Genomic DNA, 19,638 nt, shown 5'->3' with positions numbered 1-19,638 from the left:
TGCTCTTGCCCCTGTCATGAGGATCTGTTTGAAGTCTAAAGCCAAGCGCAATTCTTGGTTTGACTCTGACCTAGCTACACTCAAACGTAAGTGTAGGGTGGCTGAGAGGAAATGGAGGGCTTCTTGCTCATCCTCTGACAAAATGGCCTGCTGCCTGCTCCAAAGGCAATACCAACTCTCTGTCCATACCAAGACGAGAGTCCACATTCAAGCCGTGTCTCTGTGGCATCTAACAACTCGGCTGAACTCTTTAAAATCTGTAAGGAGCTTGCCAGCCCCGCTGCAGCCTCCACCTCTCCTCGCCTCCCAGGCTCTTTGCAATGCCCTTGCCTCTCACTTTATCTCGAAAACCCAGGACATCTTGTCCATCATCCACTCCGCTCCCCCTTCTCTCCCCTCTCCTTCTCTGCTTACTGACCCTCCTTCAGCCATCCCCCTCTTTCTCCTCCTTTCCTCTTTTCTCCTCTGATGAGGTCGCTAGGCAAGTCCGATCTATGAAAGCCTGATCAAAACAGGTCCATCCCTGTTCTTCTAAAACCATTAAGGACCACATTGATACCCTTGCTCCGGCCCATGCTGATGTCTGCAACCTCTTCATTGCCTCTGGATCTTTCCCCTCCCCCCTGAAGCACTCCTGTATGCATCCTCTTCTCAAAAAACCCTCAGCTGATCCTTCTTGTCCGGCTAACTATCGCCCAATTTCCATTACACCCTTTCTGGGTAAACTCCTGGAAAAGCTGGCCATCTCTCAGCTTAACCTTCATTCTGATTCTGTTGGCTCTCTCCATGACCACCAATCTGGCTTCAGAGCTGCCGGAAGCACAGCAACTGCTCTCCTGAACATCTGTGAAAACCTGCTTTATAACCTTGACTCTACCATTCCCTCTGGCCTCATCCTACTTGATCTCTCCTTTGATTTCGACACGGGCAACCATACCACTGTGCTCAACAGTCTCCGTGACAACCTGGGCATCACCGATCGGGCTCTGGCCTGGCTGACCTCATTCCTCTCTGATCGACCCTCCCAAGTACAACTTGGCTCCTTCCTATCTTCTATCGCCCTCTCTACCTGTAGTGTTCCCCAGGGGTCTAACCTTTAACCCTGGCTTTTCAACCAATACCTGGCAACTCTCACCTACTGCATTTCCATTTTCTGCTAAATTTTCCAGTCCTATGCTGATGACACACAACTCATTTTCAGGCTTCCTTCAGCCACCTTCTCTCCTTCCCTCATCTCTGATTGTCTAATTGCCATTCAAAATGTGTGTGCTGCCAATGATCTATGTCTAAATGCCAACAAGACCAAGATCCTCCTCATTAGTACACCTTCACCATCCTTTCCCCTGACTCTCTGGCCGGCCTCCCTTGGCCCTCCTCCTACCCCCACCTGCGAGGCTAAGAACCTCGGGGTCATCTTTGACTCTACACTGTCCCTCTCCTCACACATCTCTGACGTTTCTAAAAAATAAAACTTCTTCTCAGAGGTACTCTACCTTTCCTCCCCTTCCCACAGAAGCTCACTGTCTCCCAATCCCTGGTTCTCTCCAGATTGGACTACTGTAACAGCCTCTTTCTAAATCTACCTGCCTCCACTCTTCACCCCTTTACAACTAATCCAGAGCAGGACTGCAAGACTTGTCCTTGGCCTTAAGCCCTGGGATTGTATCTCTCCAGCTTTGAAATCCCTCCATTGGCTCCCGGTGGATGCAAGGATTACATTTAAAACCCTCTGCATTGTATACAAGGCTTTCTGGGGCCTGGGTCCCAATTACCTTCAACTATCCCTCTGTAAATACCTCCCTTCTCGAGTCCTTCGCTCCTCTGCTTCTAACTCCCTCAGGGTCCGTTGTTTCTCAAAGAAATGTGCCGGGGGTAGATCTCTGTCTTTGACTGGGGCCTCCCTTTGGAACAGCCTCCCTGCCACCTTGAAACTTGAGGAGAACCATTTCCGGTTCCGGAAGCACCTCAAGACCTTCCTCTTCAGCTCTGCCTTTTCCACTGCTGATCTATTATCTCTCTGGCATCGTGCACCTGGCCACCCTCTGCCCATCAAGCCCAGGTATCTGTTCACCCTGCCACCCTCCCGCACTGCCTCCGGGCCACTACTTGCACTGCGGTCTGTATCTGTACCCATACAGTCCTCCACCCACTTTTCTTCTGCACTATCAGATATACCCTATCTGACTAACCTAGCACTTGCCACCTGCTGGCTGCACTACCACTACCACTATATAGCGTTTATTTATTTATTTTACTTATTATTTATTCTGTTCTCATCAGTTCCGCACTTTCCACATCTCCCCTTCCCATGCACTTTCCCCCTTTTCCCTTTCCCATGCACTTGCTATTAATGTCACTGAGGCTAGTAAGATCGTTGTTTTTGTTCTCCCCTGTTCCCCTCCCTTTGCCTGGTCGCACTCTGAAACACTTGTGTATCAGCGCGATATAAATAAAATATAATTTCCTTTTCATTTAATTTCATCTTAGTTGCATCGTGTTCATTTAATCAACTGTGTAAGGGTGATGGGAAGACAGGTCCCGGGGAGACATTAAACATATGCATGAAGGTTGCAGAGAGCTGTTTGTATGTGCGCCTGGCCCCATGCGATGAACCCGCTTAATGGGCAGAGGTACACGTTTTCCCTTCTCTTGCCCAACACTCATCTGCATGAAAAACAGCTGTTAAGCAAGAATATTTTAAAGCTAATTCATAATGCAAACAAACCAATGCCCACATTTCTAGCTTAACTAATTCATGCGAATTCTTTGTTTCTTTGAAATATGTTACATTTTGAGTGTAGGACAATGTGCACTCCTGTACAGATTATAAATACAAGCCTACAAATACCGAGATGCAATCTGATGTGAGCTTAAAAGTCATGACAGCTTGTTTATTCTAACAATAAATGGGAGAACTTGAAATCCTGTCCTATGGGCTGTACTGCTTTCAAGGCGTAGGCACACAACCTAGGAGAGCATGCATAATGGGAGAATGACATAGTGGATGGTTGTCATTTATTTTTAAAAGATAATGTATGATTTTAAAAATCATCAAATGCAAGATGTATTCCACTCTAAGAGAAGAATGCCAGCAGGAAGAAGGCATGGGGCACACTTAAGGGCAGCCACAGCCAGATAGTGAAAGAATAAAGTCGGATAGATCAAGAGCTACTGGGCATCACTATAAGTTTGGCGGTGCAGTAAAAATGCAGCGGTAATAGCGTAACCGCCACATGACCGCACCGCCCATTCACGAGTTTGGGGGAAAGTTGGTAGATTCACCCCCAGCTTTCAGCTGGAGGTGAATGTGCTGGCTTTCTGCTCATTTTCAGTGTAATTACCACAGCCGCAAATACCGCTGCGGTTATTGTGCTGAAAATGCCCCAATGAGTCTGATGGACGAAAAAATGGGGACTTATCCTGCCACCGCCACTTGTAATCTGGCAGTAATACCGCTGGACTGGTGGTAACGATAAGTGTGTTGGGTGGTATTCTGGCAGCTTTACCACCGGCATACCGCCCAAATGTGATGAGGCCCACTGAAGGGAAAGGTGACGAAGGCAGGAAACACGATTGAGGAAGAGACGGAAAGAGGGGGAGAAGAAAATAAAGGGAACCTGAAATAGGAGAGAATGACATAAAGGAAAGAGGGGATGAAAGGCAGACAAAACAAAGAGGTACAGAAGGAGAGCCAATGGGCAGTTAATAGTTGAGGGTGAAACTGATCACAAAAGAGGAACTCCACGATACACCGGGAATGGAAATGGAGCAGAAAACTAAAGATAAAACTTGGAGTGTTCCCGTGTTTAAAGGAATGGTTCGGTCGAAAAATATTATTGTCACTATGGGTCGGCCATGTGCTTTTAACCATAATTCGATTGATCGTACAAACATTTCCTATGCACCTTACCCGAGTTTTCATCTCTTGAACACAAGCAAAATCAGGCAGCAGGGCGCAGCCATTTTGTGATAATCTTATCACTTGCCGCATCGCCCTAGGTGACCATGTGAACATGTCCCCAGAGCAGGCACGGAAGAAGAAGTGGTTGATCCCATCTTCACCTCCACACAAAGCCCTTGAGAAGATTGTGTTTGATAAGACTCTATCAACAGATATTAAGGGACTCACAGAATTCTGTCACACAGGAGATTTGGAGGTGTTCCACAATATGTGCCTAAAGTACAGACCAAAGAGATTTTGGCATCCAAGGAATAAAATGTCGGACTTTACTTGCGGTATTGGCGCATAACGAGAATGTAGGCCGGGAACAATTTAGGACTGCAGGAAACTTAGGGATGCTTTGCTACACTATGGCCTTTATGAAAAGAAGCAGAAAATGGGTTGTCAAACCAGTATATGAGAAACTGGAATTCGATTTTGTGAAAAATCTTATTGTAAATGTCGTCGAGATGCATACTCATGGAATCGCGCACAAATCTGTTCAGAGCACACATACATTGCCACAAAACATTGCCAGCGTGCAACGTCCACCCAAAGCAGAGCTTGTTAAATCATTCAAATCACGGTTAAAATGATTACCGTCTGTTTTTAGTTTTTCAAAAAATGTTTCTATAAACTGTACAAATAAAGTATGCAATTTCTCTTTTGAAATCTATCCTCTCAGTGCTTTTCTTAAAAATATATTACAACTATTAAGATTGCTTTCACATTTCACAGTTTAGTTGAGATACTGTGGAACCTTCATTTTTGGTGTTAATGACCAATGGGTAACACAGTTTAAGAATATTTGGGTTTTGGCAGTTGAATTGCATGCTCGTCCTACAAAAGGGATTAGACCTAGGCCACAAAACATTCTAGGTACGCAAGAAGTACTGACGGTGAAAACATGCCATGGGGTAGGAGGCCATGAGATAAGCAGAGGTGGGCCTATCACTAGACACATTTTGACTCATTTTATGTGTTACATCGACTATAATTTCGGAATGGGGGCATTCTGTCATTGTCAATTTTTCCCCTACAGCTCAGCAGCGCCACGAAAAACGAGCAGTGACAGCCACAAAATTCCCTGTGCCCGTGCTTTAAAATTCATGTTATCATGGATGAGTTGGCACGGGATGTTACGAAGTAAGAATGTATGTTCATTTTGAGTGAAGGTCACCAGCTTTGAATTTTTGCTTGGGAGATGGGAGGCCCACGTGTCCAGCGCACAGTATAAGGTTGTATTGTTTTTTGACCTTGAGAGGCAGGGACCATTCCGAAAGGGATTGCATTGAAGGGGGGGTGTGTGATAACGTATGATGTGATAAGGTTGCCCATTCCGAAACTGCACCTACTTACATATAAGTTCAGTTTATGAGAAATCATTGACATGAACAGAGGAGTCTGCATTACGGTCTGCAAAGCGCCAAGAGAATGCCGAATATAATGTAAGTTTCTCTTTAGACGATTTCATACCAGAACTAGTCGAAATACGAATAGCTGACCGTTATTGCTGGGTCACATTGTACTTGTTCGTTCTGTGTGGCATATTGCAATGAAGTGCTAGTACAACCTTTGTGTGCTGGGCTATCTACCGGGCACATGGGCAGGCCAGCATCGAGACACATGTAGACCACCACTTGTTTCTCCCTGGCTCTACCCTAATAAATCATTACATTGTTTTTGCACCTCAAATTCTTGCCCCAGTTTGCGCATTACGTTTAGACCTCAACATTCTCGATCGCACTAGCCTCGGAAGCAAATTGCAGAGTACTTTGATATTCCATGTTGTATTCTCTCGGTTTACATTGTGTCACCTCTGCGCTAACAAAGAAAATGATTCATTGTAATAAAGATCGGCTACTGAGACACATTTTGATTTTTATCTTTTGCAAACAGGTACATTGTGCCGTCCTGCGATTGTCATCTATTCCAGACCCCGACTGATGGCTTCTTCAACCGCCAGCTGCAGCTACATGTCAGTCACTGGATCTACTTAACCGTATTTTGGGACGATAGACAAGTTCCAATCTGTCCGTACGCTGTACCGGTGATTAGGGGCAACATAACAACGTTTACGGTGGTCTAGTGCCAAGTTGATGCACCAGCCTTGCAATTCACCAAGCGACCGAAGTGCTTCATTTAGACAAAACAAACACCCTGTGTACCCAAAAGGATTCACGCTCGTGACTCACGATAAACATTTGTGGATTTATGGAACGGAAGCAAAGACATTTTTTTCCAATTTCTAAGTTTATGTCAGACGCCGAATGTTATCGAATCAATTAATGTGAAATAAATGCACTTTACCAATTATACAGTCTTGCTTTTTCCTTTCAAAGTACAGTTTCATATTCCTAATTGTGACGCGATGTGCTGTGAGACGATGTGTGTTGTTTTCCGGGTTCCACGTCTAGTCGCATAGGTGACGACTGGGCGCGTTTGGCTACGCTGCCCAGCAACGTCACGGAGAGAGGCGGAGAATATAAATGATTTGGTGATGTCAGGCTCAGGGGCGGGGGATATGATTTAGTGCCGCAAACGCAGGTCACCCAGGGCAATGCGGCAAGTGATAAGATTATCACAAAATGGCCACGCCGTGCTGCCTGATTTTGCTTGTGTTCAGAGACGAAAACTCGGCTAAGGTGCAGAGGAAATGTTTGTACGATCGATCAAATTATGGTTAAAAGCACATGGCCGAACCATAGGGACAATAATATTTCTGACCGAACCATTCCTTTAAACTCAATTAATTAAGTGATTTGGAAACTAGCAGCAATTACTGAGCTGGTTGCTAAAATGAATTAATCACATAATTTAGAACAGCATATAGTACCAGTCATGTTCTGTTTATACAATGTATGAAATGACAGAGTAGACACATCAAAACCTAATATATATATATATATATATATATATATATATATATATATATATATATAGTTTTTTATTAGTATTTCAATGGTACAATAGAAATGAAAACGACAGCAATCACTAAATAAATATCATAAAAAAGAAAATGTTACGAAGAACAAATATAGATACTAAATATACAGAAAATAAACAACAACGGAGCACAGAAGAGGGGTAGGTGTTACTTGCCCAAAGTGGAGGAGAGAAAATAAAACGTGGTGAGAACTAAACTCTGTGCTGTGAAATACATTTGGGACTCGGGAAAGAGGGAAATGGGGGCCTTGCCCTGCAGGCCACCGGCTGTCTATGTCTCTGGTGCTAATGCAAAGCAGATGCTGGGATATTAAGGGGAAGGGTTGCATGACCGTCCTGGGTTTAGCCGGTAGTGCACTACAGGGGTCTCTGTTTCAGAACTGCTAAATAGTGTAGACCCAAGATTTCCAGAAGCTGGGTCTGGTGTCGCGGTCCAGGTGAGGCCCTTGGTAAGGAGCAGCAATACTAAAGAGAAAGCAGGTAGAGGTTAGGGAGATATTGTCAGGAGCTACCACAGGAAACACATTGGACGTCATTACAAGTGTGGCGGTTCGGAATTATGGGTGTTTGTAGCACTGTACTGGCACCCATTTTTGGACCGCCACACTACAACTCCGTGGGCGGGAGCCATTGCGCATGACAGGTCTGACCTGCCAGGCGTAACGGCCTCTACCTGTACAGTTTTCACTGAAGCACTGGCACCGTTAACAACAGTGCCAGTGCTTCCGTGTCCCCTTTCCTGTTGGGTCCTCCCTCTGTGAGTAACCCGAGACCACTGGGCCTGGCATCATGCTACACATTAACAAAAAGCACAGAGGTGGAGAGGCTTTCCAACATGTCTTCATTCCATAGACGTAACAGTATTCTGACTTCCCTTTTCCCCAACGTCATTTCCCTCCTCGCTCCCAGGTCTTGCCCACCTACTGAACTGAACGGAAGCACCGGCAAGGTTACCGCTGGACTTGTAATGAGACCCATTGTCCTGTTCGTAAGATTGTCCATGTAAGGGTCCATTCACAACCATTGACCAATGAGGACCTGTGTATTTGATGTGTCTGATACCAGGACCTATACTAATCAGCGCAATAAAGCCTGCTATGCAACCAACCTGCGTCCAATGTTCCTTTCTGGCCACTATATCAGTCCCTATTTATTTCTTGGTCTCTCTGCAGAGGCCCATAACAGAGTGCCACATGGAGGTGAGCTCTTTTTTGTTTGTGTCGCGGCTGACACCGAAGGGCTGTTCTCTAGTCACCCCGAGAGCAGAGGGCGAGTGAAGGGTGAGAGCGAAGCAGTAGTACACTGACAAATTAGGGAAGGTGTTGGTGAATTAGTGGATAGATGAGGTCACAGAGCAAAGTCAGGCATCCATGTTCAGTTTGCAATTGAAACAGGGATGTGTTTTCAGCGATATAGGTGGAGCGAGTCTCGTTGCAGGATGAGTTCCCCAGGAAAAGCCTACTTTTCACAAAATGTTTATTCCAGATACTATTTTCGCTGCCAATACTTTTTCAGACCCATAGCGGTAGGAAGAAAGAGACGGAAAACATCAGGGTTAAACTAATGGCATAAACCACAATGGGGAATGGAAAAGCTTACTGTGGAATCCTAAATTGTAAGAGTCAGGCTTGTTTGCAGAGAACCTAACGTGAATTAATTGCAGTTATGATATATGTAATTTATAATGCGCTTGCACACAAGTGTTTCTTGGGAGTGTTACTGTGCCGTAGTTCCTAAACTGCCAATTCTAGGTCCCTGAGATTCACGATCTAATCATGGCTTTGTAGCTGGACATATTGTGTGATCCTGTGGAAATCACTCGAATTCCTGCACCTCTTGCTAGTTTAGAAACAAGCTAAACACCAGAGGATCTGCTACGCAAAAACAAGTGGCTATCATTTACGTTCCACAGAGCACGAAATAATATAGAATATCATGTGTTGTATTCAATTAACGCATCTGTCCAAAGTATGAAAAAAAACGGATTCCAGTAGTTGTTGCTGGACACCAGGGCATGGCGACTACTGAATGGAATTCAATTTGAGATTTTCAGCCCCTCTCTGTGTATCTCTTGACTCCAGGCAGTATCAATGACGTATCTAATGCCAGCTGGAGGAAGGTGTGTGCCTGTAGGATACATCTAAAGCATTCAAGTAACCCTTCACATCCTTTCGAGGAGCTATGGGGAGAGGAGAAAGGATGGGGAGGTCATGTTGGAAGAGAAATCAGTTGGTGACAGAGAAAAGAAATATGGTCCAAGCAGTGGACAGGCCTACAAAGAACTCTGGAGGTTTCCTGGTGGTCCTCGGCACCAAGCTGCCATTCTGCTCCTCTCACCCTTTTGCCCCTCCACCGTCTCCCCTTGCATCTCTCCTCTTATTCAACATCCTTTTGAAGAAAAGAATGTTTCATAAAGTTTCCAGTATCTTTTTCCCCACTGTTAACAAATTTAGTATGCCAGCTCATTGTTATTCTTAACTGCTTTTTATTTACTATTAGGGAGATATGCTTTAAAATACCCTACTTTGACCCATCTTTCCAAATGCCCTTGTGCAGAGAACCCCTCAAAGCCTGCTTAGAGTAGTTCAACATGTTTGCAATATTTGCTTGCACAATGTAATGTTGGGCCACTTTGAAAAACATTTCCAGGGCCCCTTTTGGATTCCAGTCCACCCCTGCCCACGTAAGGTCGTTTAACAAGATTCATGGGCCCAGAGCTCCCACTCTGGCCCAGGGGTGAGATCTTTAAAGCTATTGGAGCACTCCTTGCTCTTTGAAGTGATGAGGGACACATCTGATTCAGAAGTCATAGGAAAGTTTAACAAAAGGGAATTTGAGGTGTAGTTGAACATTTTCGAGGCATGATAGCATATTTGCATTAACATTGAGGGTCTCAAATAGAAATTGAATTTGAATGCGATTTTCTAAGGATGAAGGGTGGTATCGTTTGGTGGGGTAATTAAAAGAAGGCATTTCTTTAAGGTGGTAATGAGCATTTCCATTCTAATTGAGGGTGCATTTAATACATTGGCCTTGTGTTGCTGATATTGGGGGTGGGTGTAGAGGTAAGAGGACTTTCATGAGGGGAGGTGATGTTGTAAATGGAACAGTGTTGCCAGCATTTTAGGGGATGGTGGACCACGCCTTCCTTTCAATATCGTGTGGTCCCCAATAGCTGTGCGAATGGAGCATTTGTTTTGGTGACCATTGACAGTCATTCATTTTCGAGACTGGAGTCCTGTATTTGCTCAAATGTGTATGGCTGCAACACACAGGCAGTCATTTGTGTATATTCTGCTCGGTTGTGCTTTTTTGCTAATTGCCTGCATCATGGAGCCAAATGCCCTGTTTGTGTACCATGAATGTTTTAGTTTGCCTTGTTGGATTGACATTTTTTGGGAAAATAAAAAGAAGTAGGTGGCATTTTTGTGGTGACGCATTTCCTGGAATGTCATGCATGGTCCCTCGAAGTGCATTAATGTTTCTTTCTGGAATGATTTTGTATTGCTTCTGGTGGCGTATCTTTACCCTTTTCCTTTGCAGAAATGGTGAAGGCATTTGGGGCAGTGATCTTGCGGCTTCTCTTCGTCGTCTGGCAAAGGGCCGCTGGATGTCATACCACATTTTTTGTTGTAGTGTGAAGGGGTGATTGGTTTTGAACACTCCACTGCTTTTTGATGTTTTATAGATCATTGTCTGGGACGCTGGATTTGTGAGTTGTTTGATCATATTCTTCGTGTCATATCTTTTTAATGATAGAAAGAAATATATTGTCGGCTTTTTGGAAGTCCATGCTGAGCATCAGATTCAGGTTGCGTGAGAAGGGACGATTGTTAACATGGCGGTTTAGGCCTGCCTGAGTTCCTATTAGGCTTCTGGGTTGATAATATTCTCCTGAGGAATTCTGTACTACACTATAAAAACCTCCATAGGTAGCCTTTTAAAATTGTTACAGGCAGATTTCCAAAGTTGAGAGGTAATTTGTTTTCTGAAAAGCCTCCGCTTAAAGGTGTATGGCGTCCATTTTGTGGCTGCCTGTATGTTAGCCCCACTTTTGTTTATGTTCCATATATTTATCATAGTCTGTAACAATTTTATGTCTTTTTTGGTTTTTCTGGCTTTTTCTACAGCAAGGGGAGCTCCTTCAACATGAAAAATGTTTCAGGGAAAGATGTTTAATCGAAAGATGTTTAATTGAAATATTTTTAATCTAATGAAGATTAATGACATTTTTCATCGAAAAGGCGTGCATCGAATTTACCGATTTAAAATGTGTTTTTTAATTGGGTGTAAGGGGTCCCCCCAAATCCCCGTTTTCTGCCCTTTAAAACACCCCAAAAATTCCCAAATATATATATATATATATATATATATTTTTTTTTTTAATTGGAGGGTCTCCCCCAAACACCCGTTTTACAAATATAACCCTTTATCCCACCCAAACATACATACATATTTTTTAGATAAGAACAGTTTTCAGTAAAACATCTTTTCAATGAAAAGACTGTGGTCCTCATTACAACCCTGGCGTTAAGGGGTTAACGGCGCCGTAAAAGGCTGCAGCGCCGTTAAACCCTTAACGCCCGATTCACACTTTAACGCCTGCTTTTTTCAGGCGTTAAAGTCCAACCCGCTAAGGGACCTTGGTGCTAATTACGGCACCGTAATATACGGTGCCGTAATTAGCACCTTCCCCATTCCCATTGAGCCCTATGGGCCAAGAATGGGGAAGGGGCCATGGTGAATGGGGATTTACCGCCCCGCCAACCTTGGAATGGGGCGGTAAATCCGCCATCCACCATGGCAGAATCCGGCATGGACCATGGTGCTAATAGCACCATGGTCCAACGCCAGGGTTGTAATGAGGCCCTGTATACCGTTTATAATTTTCATTGCTGTTTTTAGCTGCTAACCACTCTTTGACGTTGCAGTTTCCAATAACATTGAAAGTGATCTTGCTCATTAAGTTGGCGAGGAGAGGAGTATCATCCTGGGTGTTCATGCACCCTTCTAGCATGCAAGCCACGGTTTGGTAATTGCCACCGTTTCTTAAATATACATTCTTTTGGGCCTTTTGGTGATTTGTAAGCAGCGCCGCTGCATGATGGCGTTGTCGCTCAGGACGCTCAGATCGGCAATGAAGATGTTGGTTTTTAGAGAGGGCGCAGCGGTGCACTGGAATGTTTATTTTTTAGAACGGCTTCAACATGTGATGGTGGCGTTGCTCGGTGCAGCTCTGGAGTGTGCCCGTTCTGTGGGGCTTATGCCTATTTTGTTTCCCCTCAATCACCCCGCTGGAGTCCATCAGCAGAGCACATTAATGTTGGTGCAGAATCTGCAACTCTATGACTTAGGCGTCAATCTGCGAGCTATACCGGTTTGTATAGCCTGCAGATTGGCCAATACAAGCCCACCCCAAACCACAAATACCAAAACCACCGCGAGTCCCCAAATCAAGGGTGCCTTAATCAACGACAGATCATTAGTAGCTCACGCAACAGAAATTGCAGACCTGATCCTAAAAGAAGACCTCATCCTCCTTGCTATTACAGAGACGTGGCTACATCCGGCAGCAGGCCCAATGCTCATGCTTGCAGTCCAAGACAATTACCCCATCTTGAGACAAGACCAACCCAATTCCAGAGGTGGGGGGTTGCAATTATACATAAATGTAGTCTGACCATGAGAAATGTAACCACTATCAATGTCCTCTCTTGCAAACTACTTTCTGTTTAAGTCCCTCTTACCAATGCCCAAATTCTCAATACCCATTTGATCTATCACCCTCCAGGCCCAATAGGTACCTTTGATCAGGACATTAACACTATTCTATCTAGCAACCTTAAAAGCTCCACCCAAGTACTCACCCTAGGGGACTATAATATGGGCTTCAATGACCCAGAAGACCATATTGCCAGTACTACACTTAATACCCTCTCCGAATTAGGATTTACCGAAAGATGTATGGTACCCACACATCCCAAGGGCAGAATACTCGATTGAGTGGCTGACCATAACTGTCTAGCTAACATCACCGACATCTCACCATTAGCCTGGACTGACCACCATTTTGTATCGTTATTGCTCTCGACCATCTGACCCCCACCCCTGCCGATCAGCAGGGCCCCACCCACACTCACGAGAAACAAGAAGAATATCACTGTGGAGAGACTTATCCCAAACCTACTCCCCACACTCAACACACTCCCTGACAACTTGAATCCAGAGACTTTGGTCGAAGAATACAACAAAATCATGTTCACCTCGTTGGATCTAATCGCCCCCCTCAAAATTAGACCAAGCAAGCCCAAAACTCATCTGAATAAATGGTACATACCATTCCTTAAAAGCTTAAGACAGCAAAAAAGAAACTGTGAAGCCACTTGGAAAAAACTCCCTTCGGTAGCTAACAAATTTAAACTTTCTAAACTAGCTGCCCTTTACAAAAACGAAATCTACTGTGAAAAACGTACCTCCTTCGACTCCAGCATATCCCAAGCTAAATCAAACATGAAGGAATTATTTTCCATCCTTAAAGAAGTAGAAACCCCTATAGCTGCACCAGATACCTGTACCAAAGATAAAAATTGGTGCTCAGAAATCCAAAATGCCTTAGCTAATAAGATTACTACTCTACAAAACAAAATCTCCCGTAAAAAAGCTTCCCTGAATGACCTTCTCCCGTCCAAACTGCCTGAGAAGCTTAACTTAAGGGAAACTACCCGATTTAACTTCTCCAAAGTCACCTCACTTGAAGTAGAAAAAATTATCTTGTCATTGAAACCGTCCAATTGTCAGGGTGATCTGTGCCCCACACAGCTCATTAAAGACGCTGCCCGTGATCTCTCCCCTTTCATCACGAAATTAATCAACGCCTCCTTCTCCACTGGTTCTATCCCTACCAACTTAAAACAATCCTTGGTACTCCCACTTCTAAAAAAACCCACACTCAACCCAGCCACGCCTACTAACTAAAGACCCATAACGACCATACCATTTCTTCTTAAAATACTGGATAAGGTCGCCTATGTACAAATACAGAAGTATTTGGAAGAACATCACCTACTAGGAGCCAGCCAATCAGGCTTCCGTCCGCAACATGGGACTGAGACTGCTCTCATTGACCTCAAAGCACAGATCGACAAGCTTAGAGACAACAGCCAAGCCGCCCTGCTCCTCCTCTTAGACCTCTCGGCAGCATTTGGCTTGGTCGATCCCTCTGTCCTATGCATGCACCTACACACTTCAGCTCACTTTTCTGTTGAGGCCATTACATGGATTAGATCATTCCTCAATGGCAGACACATGAGGGTCTTTTCACCCACAGCTGCAGCAGACCCCATACCTATCACTTGCGGTGTGCCACAAGGCTCTTGTGTCTCCCCCACACTGTATAATATATTTACCAAGCCCCTTTTCGATGATTTGGATCATCTCGGTATCACCTACACAAACTACGCAGATGATACCAAGATCCCCCTTCCGCTCTCTGGAGATTATGGGAAGGATTTGGCCTTGGTGAATAGAGTGTACATCATCATCCAGGCATGGATGGCCACACATGGACTATGCCTGAATAAAGATAAAACAGAACTCATTATCCTTGGTACCACCACCAGCTTAAAGAAACTAGGCCCTGCCTATTGTTCTTTCATGATCGATGGCAACAGCATCAAAGTAGGACAAGAGGTTAAAACACTAGGCTTTTACTTGGACTCCATCTTCTCCGTAAACAGACAGGTGAACTCCTTAGCCTCTTCTACGGCTTACACATGTAAACTGATCCGTGCAGCCAAACCCTTTCTGTCTGACACCAGTTGCTGGACCCTCGCTAGAGCCCTCATACTGTCCCACCTGGACTACTGTAACGCTCTCTATATTGGGTCCTCTAAAGCCACTACCAGCAAACTTCAAATGCTTCTGAATAATGCTCTTAGAGCAGCACTGGGTATTTCCAGAAGAGAGCATATTACAGTTTACTGCCAACAGAATAATTGGCTCTCTATCAAACACAAAATTCTCCTAAAAACTGCCTCACGCACTCACAAATCCCTCAATAATGCTGCCCCTATCTACTTGATCGACAGATTTCATAGACAGACCTCCCCAAGACCCACAAGAACAGCCTTATAAACTTGCCCACCCTGAATGAATCCTAACGACTGCCTTTCTGTCCCCAACTTTAAACGCTCTACTATAGGGGGTAACAGCTTCACAGTGAAAGCAGCTAAACTGTGGAACTCTCTACCGTCAACTCTCAGAATGGACTTGCCCTATCAAAACTTCCAATCCAAGGTTGTTTCATGGTTGAAAACGTAGGCCGACAAACATATCCATGAGCATAGTCCTCATACCCCTGCCATCTGTACTTATTGTACTGCCTACTGCCTGTACGTACTGCTGCCTATCTGTATATATGTATGTATTCCTGTTATTACTTTACTATGTGTATGTATATCATTTTGTTGTTGTTGTAACTAAGCCTCGCAATGTCATGTAAATGTTGTGCACTGATACCTGAGGGCATGCTCGCGCATTACAAATAATAAAACAAACAAACAAACAAACACACAATCGCCATAGCTGTTGCAGGCCGAAGGTGCACTCCTTTTCAATAACCAGTTCCAGAAAGCAGTTATTCAATTTGGCTTTGTGCCGATCCTAATTGGGCAGCTGGATGCACTACAGCCTTAAAAAATCTAAGAAAAGCACTGAACAGGGATAAACTGCCATGCTAGGGGACCCAGGAGTATACAAGGCTTTGCACTTTGCACACTTGTGAGAACTCAGGCAGGCATTAATTGCAACCTGCCTTCAGTTAAAACCTCAAATGATGTGCTTAGAAATGTGAAACGTGAGTGCAAAAAAGTATCAGACCTAAAGCAGATCAAGTATAGCCCAGAACACTTCACAATACACCCTGCAAAGAGGTGAAATTGAAATTCAATTCCCCCTCTCAAACAGGATATACGGCCTTCAAAGATGGTTGTACAGTGATAGAGCTCTGGCCATTTGGTTCTTGCGTGTTGCATCCGGCTACACTGAGATGCAGTTGTGACAGAATGACATCTGGGGAGGCTGTGACAGTCTTGGCTTATTTGATTTTTATTAAATAGTACAATTATGTGCGTAATTCCCTTTCTGACATGGAAGTCTGCTTATCATACCTCCCTTTCATAAAGCTCATCCAAAAAGTAATCAAAGGTCACATATTCATTTCTAAATGCTGCTGTGACTAAAAGTTACTGCAGCCAGAGGTGGCATTTTAATTTCTGCACATCCAATTAAAAATGTAATAATATATGTGTCCCAAAGTAGGAATGGCCAACAAGTAAGTTTAAACTTGGCAGTACGTACATACGCTTGGCTTCATATTACAGGGCCTGCGGTAGCCTCCGTGTAGTTATGGACAGGTTGCTCAACCCATGGGAAGAGCACTTTTTTGGCATCTTATAACCTTGCAAAAAAAGTATATGGCCCTGTCATATTGATTATATGAAGTTTGGTGAGGTTTTGTGCATGGGGGGCAACATTATAGAGGGCACCCAAAATGTGCGGGTTTTCCCATAGACGCAATGGAAAAAATGTTGCTCACACCTACTGCCCAAACCAATGGATGAATTTTCACCAAATTCACGGCAGGAGTGGCGGCTTGGTCCCGAAAGCGTGCTTTTGTAAATTTGATGTAAATCCGTCCGGTAGTTTTTTTAAAACGGCCAAAAAGTAGGTAACAAATGAGTATTATCTGGGTTCTGCCCGCGGACTCATTTCGCTGTTTGGTCCACGACGGGCATCAGGTTGGCCCAGAGGGCAGCGTGAGGTCTGCGGACACCGGACGCCCCTGCTGATTGGTTGGTAAAAAGCGAGAGGTGCGTCATGTTTTTAAAAACGCCCACCATGTTGGTTTCGCGGACACTAGCCATTGTCCACGAACATAGTGGTGAAAACATATTAAAAACTCATTATTGCACTTAGCGAACTAATGAGACGATGGGGGTAATTCATAGAATTCGGTGCACAGAGTGCGCGTGCGGCAGACTGCGCCAGGTGCGTGCGCCAAAACCCATTTTGGCGCACAGCGTATTCATGGATTTATACATCCATAAGCAGCTGTGGCGCAGAGTGGCGCAGCGACCTTGCAGCACCGGCAGTTATGCTTCCAACCCCGCCCTGTGTGCCAAAAACATTGCACAAATCCTGTACATGGCGCAAAGGCCAGTGGACCAGCATACCGCCCCCCAACCACGAAAACGCATGTAAAACTCCCCGCACATCCCTCGCAATACACGTACCAAGGTTGCGCCATGCCAATCGTGTGTAAAACTCCCTGCGCATCCCTCGGAATACACTTACCCCGCTCGCGCCAGGCCAATCGCGAGCAAAACTACTTGCGCACCCCTCGGAATACAGGTATCCTGCTCGCGCCAAGATAATCACGTGTAAAACTCCCTGCGCACCCCTCGGAATACATGTAACCCACTCGTGCCAGCGAAATCATGTGTAAATCTCCCGGTGCACCCCTCGGAATGTACATACCCCACTCGTGCCAGCGAAAACATGTGTAAAACTCCTCACGCACCCCTCGGAATACACGTACCCCGCTTGCACCAGCGAAAATGCATGTAAAACTCCCCGCGCACCCCTTGGAATACATGTACCCCGCTCGCGCCAGTGAAATCGCATGTAAAACTCCCTGCACACCCCTCGGAATACACGTATCCCGCTCGTGCCAGCGAAAATGTGTGTAAAACTCCCTGCGCACCCCACAGAATACACGTACCCCGCTCGCGCCAGGTAAATTGCATGGAAAATGTCCCCCCTGTGGTGTGGGCTGCCTGTGGGCTATGCCCAGGGTGGATGGGCTGCCTGCGGGGCATGGGGAGGGTGGATGGGCTGCCTGCGTATATTCCGGGGGTGCGCGGGGTGTTTAACACGAGATAGGCCTGGCGCGAGCAGGGTACATGTATCCCGGGGGTGCGTGGGGAGTTTTACATGTGATTGGCCTGGCGCGAGTGGGGTACGTGTATTTTGGGGGTGCACGGGGAGCTTTACACGCGGTTTGGAATTGTGGGCCCTCCTGGGTGTACCCATTCCCCCCTCCCCATGCCCCGCAGGCAGCCCACACCACAGGGAACAAGCCACACCCCTGACCATGACCTGTAAGCAGCCCACATGGCACCATGCACCTGTGAGCCCCGACTCATGTCCCCCACTCACCCACCATTGACGGGCACCTGCCAGCAGGCCCCAACTCATGTCACCCACCAACCCACCATTGATGGGCACCTGCCAGCAGGCCCCAACTCATGCCCCCCACCCACCATTGACGGGCACCTGCCAGCATGCCCCGATTCATGTCCCCCACCCACACACCCACCCACCATTGACGGGCACCTGCCAGCAGGCTCCGACTCATGTCCTCCCACCCGACACGTCATCACACTTCAGACCCATGGCCCTTATGGCCACCCAAATCCCACCCAACGCCACCCCAGTTCAAACACCCAACCAAGCATTCCATCCACTCAACATTGAATTCCCAATGTCATGATAGAAAATAAATAACCAGCATGCCCATGAAAACATGTCCCTCAGACCCACAGAATGGCGACACATGACTGTGAAAAACCACACTGTGACATGCACAAAACACATGAGAGAAGACCACACAAGTAAAGTATAGAAAAAAATGTATTGAAGAATGAACCAAATGAATAAAACAAAAACACACAATAATAAAAAAAAAATATTCCAAGTCTGGAAGTCCAAAAAAAAAATGAATTCTGTAACCAATAAATCCAAAGTAAAATGATTCCAATGGGTCCGTCCATCAAACAAAAATCAGAGTTTCAAAAAAGCAAAGTATTCCACCATGGGTCCAAGAAAATGAAATCCAGGTCCAAAACTATTTACAAATGAACATCCAAGGGTCCATGAGGCCAACACTCCAAAGGAAACCTAACCTAAATCCTACCTAATAAATAACTACATACAAAAAGGCGGGGCATAATCCATGCGCCCCAAAGGAAAAAAAAATACAAAGGAAACTTACACCTACAGAACTATTTACAAAGGCAGCGGGCAAGTCCAACGGCTCACTTGTTGATGTCCCGGGCCAGGGCATCATCAAACTCCTCTTCAACGTCCTGGAGGTGGTCCTCTTCCCTGGTCCTGAGGTCTCACAGGGTGCAGCCATGGCCTCCGCCAACTCCCTGCGAGTTGCCTCAAGGCACTCAGCCCACCTCAACGCCCTGGGCATGGAGTTCTCCACCCTGACCATAGTGAGCCGTGCCTCTTCCACCTGCCGCCACTCTGCATCTATTTGCCGGCCCAACTGCTGCCACACGGAAGACACTCACAATCCAGGGTCCTCCTGCCCTCTGGCCACTGCCTGCCCCTGTGATATTGATGGCCCTGAGCCATCATCGCTCCCACCTTAAGCCTCCTGCTGCCGTGCATGTGCCCTGCCTGTCGTTGCCTGCCCGTACTTTTCCTGCTGGTGTCCAGTTGTTGGGGTGGCCACCCCTGCTGGACCTCCAACTCGCGACTGTGGCAGGGATGTGTCCTCCACCAGCCTGGCTGCTGGGTCAGGGGCAGCTCCACAGGGTGCACAGGTGATCCTAGTAGGTCGACGCGGTCAACAAGGCATCTGAAATAATGTGCATTGTCCACACCGGAACCCTGCACGTCATTCCGAATGCCATGTTGATGCAATGCCACCCCAGCCAGGACAGGCTCAACACGGGCCCAGA

Source organism: Ambystoma mexicanum, chromosome 4q, assembly GCF_040938575.1.
Source record: "Ambystoma mexicanum isolate Mex_15411 chromosome 4q, UKY_AmexF1_1, whole genome shotgun sequence".
Taxonomy (NCBI): domain Eukaryota; kingdom Metazoa; phylum Chordata; class Amphibia; order Caudata; family Ambystomatidae; genus Ambystoma; species Ambystoma mexicanum.
This window is presented reverse-complemented; position numbering follows the sequence as displayed.